The 18,724-nt window shown below is 42.2% G+C and overlaps 1 long non-coding RNA gene across 1 annotated transcript in view; it reads left to right on the top strand.

Annotated features, from left to right (window-relative positions):
* Positions 1-16,462, top strand: part of LOC138845132 (uncharacterized) — a 41,839-nt gene extending 25,377 nt beyond the window's left edge. Inside the window, exons 2-3 of the long non-coding RNA XR_011381861.1 lie at positions 13,396-13,496; positions 15,151-16,462. This is a non-coding gene — a long non-coding RNA (uncharacterized lncRNA). The remainder of the gene's footprint in view (positions 1-13,395; positions 13,497-15,150) is intronic.
* The last annotated feature ends 2,262 nt before the right edge of the window (positions 16,463-18,724 follow it).

Below are 18,724 nucleotides of genomic sequence, written 5' to 3'. Positions count from 1 at the left end.
TGGGCTCCTTGCTTTCTGCCTTATTTCCCTGTACTTCTTTCTAGGCATTACTGAAAAATACAATCGCTCAAAAAGACAAGTCTAATCAAATTATAACACGCATGCAAATTCTTCAATGGCTTTCTTTAACTTTCAGTATAATGACCAAAGTCAAAAATTTGTATGCAAGACCCCTCATTTTCTTTCCTACAATACCCTATGGGTAGATGCAGCTGAACTATTTTTTGTTTTCCAGACTCTAAGGGCCTCGAATTTGCCCCCTGCTGATTTCTTCCCTCTTATCCATCCCTCCCTGCAGCCCCTACCTGACACCTATAAAAACCCCTCTGGTTATTTAACTGGAGCAGGCACTGTTCTGGGAAAACCTTTCTTACCCCCCTAAAAGAACCTGGTTTATGTTCCTTCTGCTTCGGTAACAAAATCCCATACTTCTTTCCAAGCATCTAGCCCCTATTTTAAAGTTAGTTTTTGAGAATGACTACATTATTGGAGTATAGTTCCTTCAGACAGTGACTGTGTCCTATTTACCTAAAGATGACTTAGCAGAGTGCCAGTCAGCAAGATAAACAAGCTAAAACAGGTTGTTGAAGGGATGGATGTCTGAAGTTTGAGTGCTACTACTTTGAGGATCATCCGTATTTTGAAAGAGAGGGTTACATTAAGGAAATGAGTATCAAATAGTGGAATTTCAGGCTCTGGCCAATTCATGAATAGGGTGTGTGTGTGTGTGTGTGTGTGTGTTAAGGAGATGTTAAAGGAGGTAGGAATGTAGACAACAGAGATGTCTCAAGGCTTTCTGAATAATGTCACGAAGTTGGCTATTCCATCAGTTAGGAATAGTGTACGTAGTGACTAGTGTACGTAGCCTGATTATTAGTCAAGTCATTTAAACACATGAGCGCTTCTTTTTGTCTTGTATTGAGAGATATACACATAAGTAGTTGCCGGTTCTGTGGTTTAAAAATGCAATGCAGAAGACTCTGTCATCCCTTTGGGCTCCCCCCACCGCTGCCTTTTTTTATAATTAAAAACCGATTTATTTATTTGAAAGGCTGAGTGACACAGAGAGGGTGACACAGAGAGGGAGAGCTTCCATCTGCTGATTCACGCCCCAGATGGTTGTGACAGCCAGGTCTGGGGCCAGTCAGGAGCCAGGAACTCCATCCTGGCTTGCCACAAGGGTGGCCAGGGCCCAAATGTTTGCACCATCTTCTCCTGCCTTCCCAGGTACATTAGCAGGGAGCTGGATTGGAAGTGGAGTAGCCAGGACTTGAAGAGGCACTCTGATATGGGATGCTGGCCAGAGCTGGGCCTGGTAGAAGCCAAAAGCCAGGAGCTTCTTCTGGGTCTCCCACATGGGTACAGATGCCCAAGGACTTGGGCCATCTTCTACTGCTTTCCCAGGCCATAGCAGAGAGCTGGATTGGAAGTGGAGCAGCTGGGACACAAACCAGCACCCATATGGGATGCCGGCACTGCAGATGGCAGCTTTACCCACTATGCCACAACACCGGCCCCACCAGTATTATTAACACGTGTTTATAGATTAAGTTCTTCCTGTATACCAGGCAACGTGCTTGTCTATGTGGACAGAAGAGACAACACGAGAGCAGGATGACCTTTTTGTGCCCTGGTAGCTTATTGCATGGTGGAGAAAATCAACAGATAATTCTAACAGTAGGGGAAACACTCGATGAGCAAGGCAAGCCTTGGAGCCTTTGGGCAGGTAGCATGTGGACCCCTCCAGTCTGGGCAGCGGAGGACAAAAGCCAAGAAGGATGACATGACAGTGGCTCCAAACAGGTTAAAAAGCTGATGTTTGTGGTGTAGGCACTTAGCCTCACCACTAAGATGCTCATGTCCCAAGTGGGGGTGCTTGGGTTGGGTTCCCAGTCCTGGTTCCTGACTCCAGATCCCTGCCATTGAGACTCTTGAGGCAATGGTGATGGCTCAAGTAATTGGGTTCCTGCCACCCATGTGGGAGACTGGATGGATTCATGATTATTTTCTTCAGGCTTGTTCCAGCCCCAGTTGTTGTAGGCATTTGGGGAGTGAACCAAAAAATGAGAGCTCTGTCTGTCTCTCTCTCCCTTTCTCTGTAGCTCTGCCTCTCAAATATATACACTCATACATAAAAGAAGATGTCCAACTACAGGATGGTGTAAATTTATGCTATATTCAAGGTACAAGCTCAATAAACCCTGGCAATATCTTTAAGGCTTACATTTGTATGAATCACTACATTCTGAAATATCATTCTTGCATGTAACTTGCGTTTGAAACTCCTAACTCTTAGAGCCTATAACCACAAAGCTATGCAGAATGTGGATGCTCTGTGGCCACTGTGACTCGCTCTCCAGCCAAGTGAGTGTCATCTGAACACCAGAGAACAAGTCCTAGTGTGGTGAAGTCAGGGCACAACGGTGCTTCAGGCATCTGCACCCTCTGAATGACAGTGGAGAGTGGGGGAGAGTAATAGAGACCATGCTGGTGCTTAAAAGTAAGGGCTGAGGTGAGAATACAGGTGTGCAATCCCTTTTACTCATCCCAGGATATTTATTTATTATATACCATGTGCTAGGTTCTTCCTGGAAACACAATGAGGAATAAGAAAACAAATTCCTACCTTCAATATGTTTGTATTTGAGTGATGGGCAGAGATGCAAAGGTTTGCTCTTTTTCTTAAGAATGATTGATTTAAAAGGCAGAATTACAGGGGCGGGGCAAGGGGAAGAGAGGTTTTCTTTCACTGGCTGCAATGGCTAGTGCTGAGCCAGGAGCCTGGCACTTTATCCAGGTCTCCCACGTGGGTGGCAGGGGTCCAGGTACTTGGGTCATCTTCTCTGCCCTCCCTGGTGCAGGAGCAGGGAGCTGGATGGGAAGGGGAGCAGCAGGGACTCCAGCCTGTGCTCTTAGGGGATGCAAGCGTTGCAGGCGGCAGCTTAACCCGCTGTGCCACAACACTGGCCAGACGAGCAAAGGTTTCGCATGCATGTAGGTGGCATGTATAGATGACAGCTGTACAGGAAGCATGGAATGCGAGGAGACCAGGCATACAGTCTTCCTCTCGGGCTAACTTTCAGAGAGACTCAGGACAGAGCTTGAAAAGCAGCTCCTGAGAAAACAGACAGGAAATCAGAGAAGACGGTGTCCCAGAAACACCAGGTGGGAGCACTATGAAGTGAGCCAAGAGGCTCAGGACAGACAGGTCCCTTCTGGGTTATGGAACTAGGAGATTATTCTTTGTCTCTCTGGGGCAGATTCTAGGCACTGATGAGAGGCAGAAATGTCTCCTGTTGAGGAGTAAATGGGAAATGAAGAAGAAATAATGAAAGTGCCTGTTACTTTTATGAAACCTGGCTATGGCGAGAAGGAGAAAAATGGATGTACATGGACTGAAGAAAGGTGTTTTAATCAACACCGGGTAAGGCAAGAGCCGATAGGGAGGATGTGTGTAACTGACAGGGGATCCAGAGGGAGGGAGGCGCTGGGCTGCAGCTGGGGGTCTGCTCCCCTGGACCCCGAGAGGATGGCGTTCCTGGACTTGGGTGCCAGTACGTCTGTGAGAGAGCGAGGAGCTGAGGGAGCTCCCATGGAACAGCTTCTGATTCTCAGAGAAGAGGGCCCAGTGGCTTAAGGATTAGGACTGAGATTTTCAAGAGAAAAGTGAAAGCTTGAAGTGTTGTTGGAGGAACTGCAGAGTTGCCTGGGAGGCCAGGGAGGACCTCAAGGTGACGCCGAGATCCCACCGAGGGGCAGGGGGTAGGCCTAGGGGCAGAGATGCAGGGGAAGATGCCCTGCACCTGATGGCAGAGTGCCTGGGTCCAAATCCCAGCTGCAGCTCCTGACTCCAGCTTTCTGCTAATGTTTCCTGGGAGGGAGCAGCTGATGGCTCAAGTGGTTGAGTCCCTGCAACCCACACGGGAGACCTGGATTGAGTTCCCACCACTTGTCTACAGCCTGTCCCAGTCCTGGCTATTGCAGGTGCTTGGGAAGTGAACCAGCAAATGGGAGCCCTCTCTTGCTCTCTGTATGTCTCTGCCTCTCAAATAAATAATGAAAAAAAGAAAAACAGATTCGACGTTTGGTACTAGTCCTGCTTACCATGTGATTTTTCTCCCAAAGTGCTTAAGAACCCAGGTTCAAAGTGGATGAAGTCCATAGTTCAGTTTGTTGCTCTAGAGCTTTGGGGGGAGGTTTCCTGGGAGAATAGGATGCTGGTGATTTGAGCATCTTAACAAACAATGGCTTAAGCCAGAGCCTCTGAGACTTTTTTTGCTCCTCAAAACTTGGCCAGGGGCCTGCAGTTATGGTGCAATAGGTTAAGCTGTTGTGCCAGCTCAAGTCCCAGCTACTCTGCTTCTGATCCAGCTCCCTGCTAATGCACTGGGAAAGCAGAGAAACAGGGCCCAAGAGCTTGGGCCCCTGCAACCCAGGGAAACCTGGAAGGAGTTCTAAGCTCCCAGTATTGACCCAGCCCTGCCATGGTTGTTGCAGCCAGCTGGGGAGTGAACCAGCACATGGAAGTTCTTTCTCTTTCTGTTTTTCCTTGTCACTCTGCCTCTTGGATAAATAAACAAATAAATCTTAAAAAAAAACACGTGGCTGATGCTCTGAGCATGGCCAGAGAAGCCAGAGCAATCAGGTTCCTGCTTTGAGCCTTTAAACATACTAAAATACAACGTTGAAATCAATTACAACATCAAAAGTGTCTTTTTTTGTGATGACAGTGGTCGGGAAGCAGCTGTAAGAGATTTATGATATCTGTGCAGGTTAGGGATCACGGTGATGCCTTAACGAAGCAGAGACAAGAGGAAGTCCCTGAATCCATCAGGCAGGGCCACCAGAGTGAGGGGAATGACTGAACCATCAGGAAAGAATGCTATGGCCAGAGGCAGAAGACCACAGAGACAACAAGTTCCAAGATTTTGCTATTCCAGGAAGTAACAAAAGCTGGGTAGAAACAGGTGGATAGGGGTGGGAGGGATTTTCCTCAGAGACACTGAGGATCACCTGCGGTAAATATCATCGGCAAGACAACAGCAAGACGCCCAGAACATCCCAGTCCCTTCCCTGGAGTCCTCCTCCTCTTCCACTCTTCTGGTGAGTATTTAATGAGGGATTTTGTTTTAAGGTTGCACAAAGTCTGAAACTGGGAAGCTATCTAATACTAGGGCAGCTCTAAGGATCAGAGCTCATCTCTATTTCGTTTTGAACAACTGGTTCCATGGCTAAAAATGGGTTTGAAGGTCTTGTATGAAGAGGAGTCAGTGAACTAAACACCCTTCAGGGAGCTCAACACAAATGCTAGTTCTTTCGGCCATGTTTCAAGCTACTATAAATGCTATCAATAAAAAATATTTCTTACAGAAAATTTAAGTCCTTTTCTTTCCCACCTCACAGACCACAAGAGCATAAATCTTAAAATCTTATCTGAGTGACTTTTTTTGTACAGGACATTGCTGATTCTTAATGCCACAGCTTCTCTATTTGATTTTCTGATGCAAAATAATACATATTAGCTCACTGGAATTTGTTTATTGCAAATCATCCTGATATGCTGCTCTCCTTCCCAGGCATCTCTTTAGATAATTCCAAGGGAAAAAACACAGGGGACCTACGTGGAGGGTGAAGTTGCACACAACTTAGTACTCCATCAGCCGCGAGCCTCTGCACCAGCGTTGGAAAGCAAGGTGTGACCACCCTGCAGTAGCCCAAGCCACTGGCCAAAAAGCTGCAGAAAGAATCTAGAGGGAATCTGGCTTGGAGCCCCAAGGGGGAGAGTATACCTGCCAAACTAGAGGAGGAAAAACAAGGGGGGCACATTTCTCTCTCCCTGATCGTGTTGCAAAGGCATCCTGTAACAAGCTGACAGAGAGCAGGCGCCATTTTGGACATACGTAACAGCTGCACCAGCTCATGTCCATGCCCAGCAATCAGTCAAGCGAGAATCCTGAGTCTGGTGGGGAGAACAGACAGGGGGCTAGGAGCTTGTGGCTGTGTAAGGCTTGAGTGCCGGGACTGTGAAAATGCTGAGGCTATGTGGAAGGACTCGGGCTGTGGCTGTGACTCTGGGCAGTCACTGTGGGACACTCCACATGCTCAGGGCTCCCTGGTTACCTGGTGAGGGACATTGCTGGGGAATCTGAGCTTACACTGAGGACTGCACAGATCCTTTGTGGTCCTTGTGGCAGAGCAGATGAATAATATACTCACTGGGGCTACACCCAGGCACTGGTCTCCTTCGAGGAGAGGAACTCAGCTGAGTCTTTGCCAACAGACAAGAATAAAACTCCCCTTTGATTAAAAAAAAGCAAAAGAGCAGATTTGCCATGCCAAACCTGGATGCCCTTTATGCTGGAGCACTGAACAGAGCTCCCTGGTCACTCCCACCACATGCCTCTAGGAATTCCCTGAAAGCAGACACTCCATTAATCCAATCAGATGTAGTCTGAAGATAAAAGCCACCACAGAGAAAAAACAAAGAAGAAACCAACGAGTATTTCCACAAATGCTGAATGTCAAATGCACCAATGCAAGAAACAAGAATAAGGAAGACAACATGATACCCCGAAAAGAACACAACACCTCAATACTCGATTGTGAAGATGATGAGACTGAAAAAATGCCAGAAATGAAATTAAAAAATTGATCATAGGATTACTTAGAAGCAATCAGAAGCAAATGCACGAACTAATGAAATCCATACATGACATGAAAGAAAATTGCTCCCACAAATTCGAGATCTTAAGAGATCTTAAAGAGAAAAAAAAAAGAGAGATCTTAAAGAGAAATCAAAATGGAATCTTGGAAATGAAGAATTCGATAGAACAAATTAAAAATACAGTGGAGAGTCTTAACAACAAAATCAGTGAAGCAGAAGAAAGAAAAGATCTTCACCACAACACATTGTAATCAAACTCTTCACAGTAAAACATAAAGAAAAGATTATAAAATGTGCATGAGAGAAATACCAGATTACTTTCAGAGGATCTCCAATTAGACTCCAAGCTGACATCTCATCAGAAACCTTATAGGCTAGGAGAGAATGGGGAGATATAGTATAAGTCTTAAGAGAAAAAACTGTCAACCAAGAATACTATACTCTGCAAAGCTCTAATATATGAATGAAGGTGAAATAAAGACCTTCCATGACAAACAGAAACTGAAAGAATTTGTCACCACACATCTAGCCCTGCAGAAGATACATAAGGATGTACACAGAAAACATAGTTATCACTATGGAAGAAGGTAAAAGAAGGAAAGCTCCTAGTAAAATAACAAAGGATATCCAAAGTAAAAAATAGAAATATTTCTGGAAAAATGGCAGGACAAAATTGTTACTTATCAATAGTCACCTTGAATGTAAATAGCCTTAACTCTCCAGTTAAAAGACACAGACTGGCTGAATTGATTAAAAAACAAAACCCATCTATTTGCTGCATATAAGAAACAAATTTCGCCAACAAAGATGCACACAGACTAAAAGTGAAAGGATGTAAAAAGATACTTTGTGCTAAAAGAAACAAACAAACAAACAAAAAGAGCTGGTGTAGCCATCCCAATATCAGACAAAAAAGACTTTAAAATAAAAACTGTTAAAAGAGACAAAGAAGTACACTAGGTAATGATTAAGGGATCAATTCAACAAGAAGATGTGACTATTATAAATGTACAGGCACCTCATTATAGGGCAGGTGGCTTTTAAAAGAAATGTTAAGAGATTTAAAAGGAGGGGGCTGGTGCTGTGGCATAGCAGGTAAAGCTGCCACCTGCAGTTCCAGCATCCTATAGAGGTGCCAGTTCAAGTCCTGGCTGCTCCAATTCTGATCCAGTTCTCTGCTATGGCCTGGGAAAGCAGTAGTAGATGACTGAAGTCCTTGGGTTCCTGCATCCATGTGGGAGACCCAAAAGAAGCTCCTGGCTTCAGATCAGTGTAGCTCCTGCCTTTGTGGCCATTTGGGGAGTGAACCAGCAGATGGAAGACCTCTCTCTCTCTCTGTGCCTCTCCTTCTCTCTCTGTGCAATGCTGACTTTCAAATAAACAAATAAACCTTAAAAAAGAGATGTAGACTCAAAACACAATAGTAATAGGGGATTTAAATACCCCACTTTAGCAATGGACAGATCAACCAGACAGAAAATTAGCAAGGAAACTGCAGAGTTAATCAACACTATAGACCAACTGGACCTAACAGATATCTACAGAACTTTTCATCCTACAGTTAAGAATATGTATTCTCACCAGTGCATGGAACCTTCTTTAGGATTGACCATATTCTAGGCCATAAAACAAGTCTCAGCAAATTCAAAAAAATAAAAATCATACCATGCATCTTCTTGGACCACAATGCAATGAATCTGGAAGTCAGGAACTCAGGAATCTCTAGAACATATGCAAATACTTGGAGACTGAACAACATGCTCCTGAATGAACGGTGAGTCATAGAAGAAATCAAAAGAGAAATTTAAAAAAATTCTGGAAACAAATGAAGATGATAACACAACATAACAAAGCTACGGGATATAGAAAAAGCAGTGTGTTAAGAGGAAAGTTTATAGCAATTGGTGTCTACACCAAGAAATTGGAAAGGAACCAAAAAAATGAGCCATGAATGCATCTCTCTCTCTCTCTCTCTTTTTTTTTTGACAGGCAGAGTGGACAGTGAGAGAGAGAGACAGAGAAAAAGGTCTTCCTTTGCCGTTGGTTCACCCTCCAATAGCCGCTGTGGCTGGCGCGCTGCGACCGGCGCACCGCGCTGATCCGATGGCAAGAGCCAGGTGCTTATCCTGGTCTCCCATGGGGTGCAGGGCCCAAGCACTTGAACCATCCTCCACTGCACTCCCTGGCCACAGCAGAGAGCTGGCCTGGAAGAGGGGCAACCGGGACAGAATCTGGCACCCTGACCGGGAATAGAACCTGGTGTGCCGGCGCTGCAAGGCAGAGGATTAGCCTAGTGAACCGCGGCGCCGGCCCATGAATGCATCTCAAAGATCTAGAAAATCAACAGCAAACCCAACCCAAAACTAGTAAGAGAAAAGAAATAATTAATATTAGAGAAGAAATCAACAAAATTGAAACAAAAAAACCACAAAATATCAGCAAAAAGAGAGCTGGTTTTTTGAAAAATAAACAAAATTGACACACTATTGGCCCAACTAACTAAAAAAAGTGGAGAGAAGACCCAAATCAACAAAATTAGAGATGAAAAAGGAAATGTAAAAACAGATACCATAGAAATAAAAGAAATCAGAAATTACTACAAAGAGCTGTATGCCAACAAACTGGAAAATCTAGAAGAAATGGATTCCTGGACACATACAACTTCCTAAATTGAACCATAAAGACATAGAAAATATAAGCAGACTCATTACCAAGACAGAAATTGAATCAGTAAAAAGGACCTCCCAACAAAGACAAGCCCAGGGCCAAATGGATTCACTGCTGAATTCTACCAGACATTTAAAAAAGAACTAACTCCACTTCTTCTCAAGTTATTCAAAACCATTGAAAGGGAAGGAATCCTCCCAAATTCTGTGAAGCCAGCATGACCTTAATTCCTAAACTTGAAAAAGATACAACAGAGAAGAAGAACTACAGACCAATTACCATGATGAACATAGACGCAAAAATCATCAAAAATTCTAGTTAATTGAATCCAGCTACGCATCAGAAAGATCATTCATGCGGACCAAGTGGGATTTACCCCTGGTATGCAAGGCTGGTTCAACATTCACAAATCAATGTGATACATATTAACAAACTGAAAAACGAAAACCATATGATTATCTCAATAGATGCAGAGAAAGCATTTGATAACATAAAACACCTTTCATGATGAAAACTCTAAGCAAATTGGGTATAGAAGAAACATTCCTCAACACAATCAAGGCAATTTATGACAAACCCATGTCCAGCAACCTATTGGATAGGGAAAAGTTGGAAGCCTTCCCACTGAGATCCAGAAACAGACAAGGATACCCACTATTCAATATAGTCTTGGAAGTTTTAGCCAGAGCCATTAGGCAAGAAAAAGAAATCAAAGGGATACAAACTGGGAAGGAAGAAGTCAAACTATCCCTATTTGCAGATGACATGATTCTATATAGAGGGGATCCGAAAGACTCTGCCAGGAGACTATTGGAATTCATAGAAGAGTTTGATAAAGTAGCAAGATCTAAAATCAATGCACAAAAATCAACAGCCTTTGTACACACAAACAATGCCATGGCTAAGAACTTCTAAGATCAATCCCGTTTATAGTAGCTACAAACAATATCAAATATCTTGAAATAAATTTGACCAAGGATGTCAAAGATCTCTACAATTTGAATTAAAAAAGATTAAAGAAATAAATAAAATAAGATACAAAAAAGGAAAAATATTTCATGCTCATGAATTGGAGGAGTCAATATCATCAAAATGTCCATTCTTTCAAAAGCAATCTATAGATTCAATGTGATACCAATCAAAATACCGGAGACATTCTTCTCAGATCTAGAAAAAATGATGCTGAAATTCATATGGAGGCACAGGAGACCTTGGATAGCTAAAGCCATCTTATACAACAGAACAAAGCTGTAAGCAACACAATACCAGATTTCAAGACATACTACAAGGCAGTTATAATCAAAACAGCCTAGTACTGGTACAAAAACAGATGGATAGACCAGTGGAACATAACAGAAATGCCAGAAATTAATCCAAGCATTTACAACCAACTTATATTTGATCAAGGAGCTTATACCAATCCTTGCAGCAAGGATAGTCTCTTCAACAAATGGTGCTGGGAAAACTGAATTTCCACATGCAGGAGTATGAATCAAGCAGGACCCCTATCTTACACTTTACAGGAAAATTCATTCAAAAATTGATTAAGGACCTAAATCTATGACCTGATATCATCAAATTACTAGAGAACATTGGGAAAACCCTGTAAGACACTGGCACAGGCAAAGAGTCCTTGGAAAAAACCCCAGAGGCACAGGCAATCAAAGCCAAAATTAACAGATGTGATTACATCAAATTGAGAAGCTTCTGTATTGCAAAAGAAACAGTCAGGAAAGTGAAGAGGCAACGGACAGAATGGGAGAAATTATTTGCAGACAATGCAACTGATAAAGGATTAATCATCAGAATATACAAAGAGATCAAGAAGCTCAACAAGAATAAAACAAACAACCCAGTTAAGAAATGGGCCAAGGACTTTTTTCAAAAGAGGAAACACATTTTTCAAAAGAGGAAATCCAAATGGACAATAGACACATCAAAAAATGCTCAGGATCACTAGCTGTCAGGGAAATGTAAATCAAAACCATGGTGAGGTTTCATCTCACCCCACTTAGAATGGTTTTCTTACAGAAATCAACAAACAACAAATGCTAGCAAGGATGTGGGGAAAAAAGGTACCCTAATCCACTGTTGGTGGAAATGTAAACTGGTAAAACCACTATGGAAATCAGTTAGGAGATACCTCAGAAGTCTGAATATAGACCTACCATATGACTCAGCTATCCCACTATTGGGAATTTACCCAAGGGAAATGATATCAGTAAGTAAAAGAGTGATCTGCACCTCCATGTTTATTGCAGCTCAATTCACAATAGCTAAGACATGGAATCCACCTAAATGCCCATCAACAGTAGACTAGATAAAGAAATTATGGGATAAATACTCTATGGAATACTACACAGTGGTTAAAAAATGAAATTCAGTCATTTGCAGCAAAATGGAGGAATCTGGAAAACATCATACTTCGTGAAATAAGCCAGTCCCAAAGGGACAAATACCATATGTTCTCCCTGATCTGTGATAACTAATAGAGTACCTAAGAGGAAATCTTTACAAGTGAAATTGACACTTTGGGAAGCAATGACTTGAACAGCCCTCGTGTTGACTGTCGAGGAACAGTTTTTTTTTTTTCTTTCTTAAAGGAGAATGGGACTGGGAATGGGAGGGGGAGGAGGAGGTAGGAGTGGGGTGGGGGGCGGGTATGATTGGAAGAATCACTATATTCCTAAAGCTGTAGTTATGAGATTTGTACTCACAAAATAAATGGTCTATTTGGGAAAAAACAAAACAAAAAGACAGTTCCAAGTTTATGGTATGCTCAGTGTTTTCTCATAGAGGCAAAACACGCTGTGCACAGTTTCTGTGATCTGGCCACTTCTTGTCATCTCATAGCATCTACAGAAAAAATGTTTGCACATAACATATTTTTGAATCATTGTTCTATATAAACTCCAAGGAAGAGTCACTTAGAAATTCAGGCAGAATTTTTGTTCTTGCATCATTTAGTCAGGAAAGGATTCTTTATTCCTCTCTCTATTCCTTTGCTCCTTTCCTTACTTTCTTCTCTTCCCTGTCAAACTGCAGCTTCAACTCACTTCATTAAAGCCATTTTTTGGGAGAAATTGTGGTCTTTACTGCTATAATAAAGGGCTCTACTATGGCTGGTCTTACTCAAAACTTCTAAGCTATTATCTAAAAACATTATTTCAAAAAAGATCAGCATTTTATTAAAGGCTACATATTTGTAGTTGTTGTATTAGTGATGTGGTATAATGTGTTACTAAATTGCTGGTAAAATAAAATCTTCAGTGTATATGCAAATATGCACAGTTTTATTGCATGCTGTTCCAATATATTACAGTCATTCAAAATGAAATGTAATAGACAGGATTTAAAGGATTTGTGGACATAATTTTTAAACCTGTGTTTGTGACAGATGAACTCTTCAAATCTAAATATAGGAGAGATAACTGGAAAATCTGTTTGTAGACATTTGGACCAAACTTCCACAACAGGAAAGAAATACAATTAATGCATTCCGATTGCACTTATGGTTAAGATAAGGGGAAAAAGTGATTTCTGCTGTTAGATCTGGTGTTAAAGTGCAGCCAGAAGTGGAAAGAAGCAAAAAATGAAATGAAAAATCTAAATGTGTTATGAAAAAGGAACTATCTCTCAGGGACAGAAATTTTCAAAGGGAACTTACCCTAAACTCTCTTCAGATGTTCAATCTGTAGTTTGAACATTTAATCTTTTTGGCTAAGCTTTGAAATTGTACCCATTTAAATCTGTTTTGTGCCATTTTAGAGTGGTATATATATTTGAGGAGATGTCTGAATCATCCCCCAAATTAATACCAAAGGCAAGAGACTAAATCTTTGGATTTATCCTACTGGAACAAAATCAGAAAGTTTGGAGGTTGTAACTTCAGAGAGAGGGAAAAGCATCAACCAATTTCTTTCTGTTGCTTGTGACTTGTGTGAAACAGATAACCTAGCTGTTCTTGCTATTGATACTGACTGCCATGTGTGTATTTTTAAATGACTTCACTGTTTCAGAAAGAAGATTGTAATTAATACTGATTCTCTCCCTCTCTCATTCAGAGGGATGGATTTTCATAACCCTTCCTAATAATCTTGTGATCCGTTTCAATTCTTCCCCAAACACAAGATGGATGGAGCAAGAATGTCCAAGGATGAGAATGGTGAGAATTCAATACCACGTTTGGATCAAGTGAGCTACATTGGCATCTATGTGGCAGCTATAATTTTCCTATTCTTTAAATACAGTCTAGAACTGCATCAGTTTTATAACTCATGACTCCTGCTTCTGCTTTGTCTTGGAAAGATTATACTGAGTACAGAAATTAAATGTATATAAATGCCTTTACCATCAGAGATAAGTTTTAAGATTAAATTTACTTAATTTTTTAATTGTTTGCTTAGTTGAAAGGTAGAGTAACAGAGAGAAAGAGAGGGAGGGGGAGTGACAAGAAAGGGAAGTGAGAAAGAGAGAGAGAGAGAGGGAGAGTGAGTGAGAAAGAACCTTTCATCTTCTGGTTCACTCTTCAAGTGTTCTCAACAGCAGGGGCAGGGCCAGACTGAAATCGGGGGCCAGGAACCCCATTTGACTTTCCCACACAGGTGGCAGGGGACCCAAGTACTTGGGCCAACTTCTACTATCTTCAAGGATGTGAATTAGCAAAAACTAGAATGGAACAGAGCAATGAGGACTCAAACCGGCACTCCAGTGTGGAATGCGAGTGTCTCAAGTGATAGCTTAGCTCACTATGCCACAATGCCCACCCGAGTTACCATTTTAAAGGGAGACCTTTTTTCCCACTAAAGTGAGCAAAGTTCATGAGCCTGTAAGCTACAAGTCTGATTGTCCGTGTGATTCTTTCCTGAATGAATGGAACCTTAACTGAAGGTATTGTTTGAAACTTATTTTAACAAGCCACTCCTTAACCTCATTTTCCCCATAGGTTTTATCCACTATATATAAAAAACCTCTTGAGAGTTCTCTTCACTCATGAAGTAAAATCATCTTATTAATTTAATTCATCTCATTTAGGTATTTGTTGATTATATAAACATCCAGGAATTTATTTAATCATCACTTCATTAAAATAAATCAAAAGAGTGTTGAACAAGTGCTCAAAGCAATATATAGTTCTGGGTGCTTGGGGTGTTCATTAACGGCTAGTACAATCTTTCCTTTGAATTTTTTTTTGTAGTCTACCAGATGATGTAACATGAGTTCAGAAATAATTACAATGATAGAAAGAAACAGCCCTCCAGGATAAAATAGGACCATTATTTAAGGTAGTTCAAAAATAAGATAAAAATATTTACATACTGGCTTAGTATTTTGGTTCAGTTAACCTCTTCACCTTGTAAACAAGAATCATTTTAAGCAGATTATTTCAGGAGAAAAAGATGTACAACCAGAACCCATTTATCAAGTATCTTCTGAATAATTTTTTAAAAATATTGATTTATTTGAAAGGCAGAATTACAGATACAGAGGGAGAGACAAAGAGAGAGCCAGAAAAATCTTCAACCCACTGGTTCACTCCCCAAATGGCCAAAATGGCCTGCACTGAGTCAGGCTGAAGACAGGAGATTAGAGTTCTATCTGATTCTCCTACATGGATGGCAGGAGCCCAAGCACTTGGGCCACCTTCTGCTGCTTTCCCAGGCACATCAACAGGGAGCTGGATCCGAAGAGGAACAGCTAGGACTCCAACTGGTGCTCATATGGGATGTGGCATCACGGGTGGCAGCACAACCCACTGTGCCACACAATACTGGCCCTCTGAGTAATTCTTAACCTCAGACTTCTTCGTCTGTTTCTAGGTATGGAAGCTCAGACATCCCACCACCTTTCTCAGAGGTCAGCGTCCTCTATCACATGGAAGAAGAGGGGTGGAGAGGAAGAACCGTCAGTCCACTTGTCCTTGTCCTCTCTTGGTCTTCTCCAGCCTTCTTAGCAGTTTTCCCAAAGTTTCGGCACCAGGCTGGGGCAATCTATACCATTTGTTTTATTGTACATTTGTCACAGTTTCCAAAAGAAAATATAAGGTTGACAAGGACATATTTAAACATTTGATAAATAGGACTTTTTCCAGAGCACCAGAGAGAAGGTACCTAAGGAATTTAGGCTTTTCACAAGTTGACCATCTGAGCTTTTCCCAAGTGTTAGCTGATTCTCCTTCCTTGAAGCTTCTTTCTCTAGCATCTTCTTCTTGAGTTCTCTCTGTGATCATCTCATGAGTTGCCACCCCAGTAGCATGGGTGCTCCTTCTCTGTGTCCAGCCTGAGGCATCCATTTGCAGAAGGGCTCTGGATTCCTCTGGATGGTCAGAGACACAGCTGTTGTCTAGTTTTCTTATGCTTTGGTCCAAGGCAGATGTGTTTGTCACACTGAATTTCCTTTTGGACAAGTGAGCTAATGTGAGTTGCAGCCGCATTTATTGAGCTACAATACTCAAAGGGAAAACATATACCCCTCTCTTCAAAACAAATCTAAATTTTCAGAAATAGCAAAGTCCAGACTTAAATTTAAAAAATGAAATGTTTCTTTAGTTAAAGTCTCATTTGTCTTCCCAAGGAGTCAGTGTATCTGTAGGCTTTCATGTAGCTATAAATCATAGCAAACTTAGTGGCTTTACATAATTGATTCTTAGCTCATGCGTCTACATGTTGGTGATCTGGGCTGGGAGTTTCCAATCATTTTGCTCCCAATGGCAGTTTATTGAGTGTCACCCCTGTGTCAGCTTTCTGTTGTAGTTCACCTGGGGCACAGGTCATGCCAGCCTGACTCACGTATCAGGTGGCTGGCTGTAGTGACAGGACGTTCTGGACTACCTGTCTCTCTTCATCCCGAAGTCCCGCCCACAGCATCCAGCCCATTTACTCAGCAGGGCTTATTCAGGGGCCAGCTGAGTGGTTCCCAGAGCAACAGGGAACCAAGTGCCACAGAGCCAAGCATGTCAATGCTCTCGTTGCGCCACACTTGCTAAGGTACATGACATAAGTCAAGTCCTCTGACCAACCTGGATTCAAGGGGTGAAATGTTAGGTTCCACACAGATGGGAGGACCTACAAAGTTATGTGATGCAACTATCAATGGTGTGGGGAGGAGGAGGAAAGTGTACTCATTTAAAAAAAAAAACAGTGAAACCTATTTTTGTGCAGAGTGGAAACTGTTTTTTCCTGCTTAGAGCTTTTTTTTTTTTTTTTTTTTGACAGGCAGAGTGGACAGTGAGAGAGAGAGAGAGACAGAGAGAAAGGTCTTCCTTTTGCCGTTGGTTCACCCTCCAATGGCCGCCGCGGCCGGCGTGCTGCGGCCGGCGCACCGCGCTGATCCGATGGCAGGAGCCAGGAGCCAGGAGCCAGGTGCTTTTTCCTGGTCTCCCATGGGGTGCAGGGTCCAAGCACCTGGGCCATCCTCCACTGCACTCCCAGGCCACAGCAGAGAGCTGGCCTGGAAGAGGGGCAACTGGGACAGAATCCGGCGCCCCGACTGACCGGGACTAGAACCCGGTGTGCTGGCGCCGCTAGGCGGAGGATTAGCCTAGTGAGCTGCGGCGCTGGCCCCTGCTTAGAGCTTTTCAGAATAAGAAAGGGATCACATTCCACACAGATGACTCCACTTGGCCCTTCTCTGGCCCCAGAGGGAGCCCAAGTGGACAGCTCTTTACTTCTCCACAAGTCTCTCTCCAGCAGTGGGAAAGGCATGAGGTTGCAGGAAAGAGACGAGTTAACCAAATTTTCTTGTTGCCATTGATGTCGCTGGGGCCAAGAGAGTAAAAATGTGAAGGAAAGAAAAAAAACAGCCTGATTTTTGTCATGCTTTAAATTAACTGCAGGGCTCTCCACCAGTGTGGGGCAGCTGAAGTTACTGTTGAGATGCATACAACAACCAATGAGCATGGTTTTTTCCCTTCATTTCCACATAGTACTTAAAAATATTTAATCAAGCCATAGACTGACATCTAGAGCCAAACAGATACTTTGGAAACACAGAAAGTTGGCACAGTTTGAACAATTCTGAAACCCTTTGGGTTCAAAAGTTATCTATTAAAACACCCATTTAAAAAAATTATTCTCTCCACCCCCCAAAAAATGCCTACAACACCTATTAAAAGATAAATGTTATTTCGAGAGAGAGGAAGATTAAAGAAATTAAATGTACTGGTTAAAAAAAAAAACTTTAATGAAATGAAATCTAGTAGAGAAAATTCTTTATGAAGGAGCTGGAGGAAGATAAAACAATATATTGTATCAAGGTGTCCTAAGAAGTCCCAGGAGCTGCGTCTGAAGAAAGAGTTTTAAGAAAGGGGAAAACCCCAACAATGTACATTATTTACCTCATTTTTCTGCCTAGTGCCTGTGTGCTCTCAGAGAACCCAATACTGTATGTGTATTTTCTCTTATTTGGTATTTAAATTTCACCTTTCACAGATAATTTGTGGCAATAATAGAAGAATAAAACATGCTGCCAAATTGCATTCAAACATGTAAGCTTCACTAATGAAATGACACATTTTTAAAACATGTGTTTTCTTTAGAGATTAGGATTTACTGCTTTTGACTCTCAAATATTCTAGGAAAAAAGGGAAAAGTCTGTAGAGAGACTGATGAAACAAACTCTGTTGACAGATAGCTCATAAAACTCCCCAGGCAGAGATACTGCTGTTTATCTGTTTTCATCGCCCTCCACTCGTCGTCATGTTGCAAACTACAGAACATTCATGAAGTGAAGCCATCGCTGGAAAACATATAAAACAGACAAGTTCATGAGGCTTGTGCCTGGCACTGCTGCAGGGTATAACCAGAGCCCACACGGTGAACCACCAATGGACAGCCATGCAAACAGCAAGAGTGAACCAACACGAAATGAAGTCTGGAAGTTAGCAGTGAGGCACAAAAGAAGTGTGCTCTCCGCAGAATGTCTGGTGAGGAGGCCACTTCCCACGAGCGTGGCTGGACCACGTGGGATGGGATCAAGTGGCCCTCCTTCTGATAGAGGGGAGGATCTATAGGGGATGCTATTCCATGAACTTTTTCTATTAAAGAAAGGAGGAGATGAGTCATTTCACAGTAACCATAGGCCCTAAGACATGAGCATACTTGAAACAATTCTGTGGAGAGAGGAAATGAAGAGTTTATTTTGGTGTAAAAAATTTTTGAAATTAATATGTAGTTTTTTTTTATAACATGCATTTTCCTGGAACTTTTTGAAGACACTTTGTATGAGTGGATGATAAAATATTTTGGCACCAGGATAAACTTAACTTCTAATTCCATTTTCTACAAATGTTTTGAAGACCTCCTGTACAAGTGTCAGACTCTTTGCTTTCTATCTGTGACCTCCCAAGTCAGAGAAAGCTCTTTTCACACAAAATTGTCCAGACCACCCTGCCAC

The sequence above is a fragment of the Oryctolagus cuniculus genome, chromosome 14 (genome assembly GCF_964237555.1).
Source record: "Oryctolagus cuniculus chromosome 14, mOryCun1.1, whole genome shotgun sequence".
NCBI classification, from domain to species: Eukaryota; Metazoa; Chordata; class Mammalia; order Lagomorpha; family Leporidae; genus Oryctolagus; species Oryctolagus cuniculus.
This window is presented reverse-complemented; position numbering and strand designations above follow the sequence as displayed.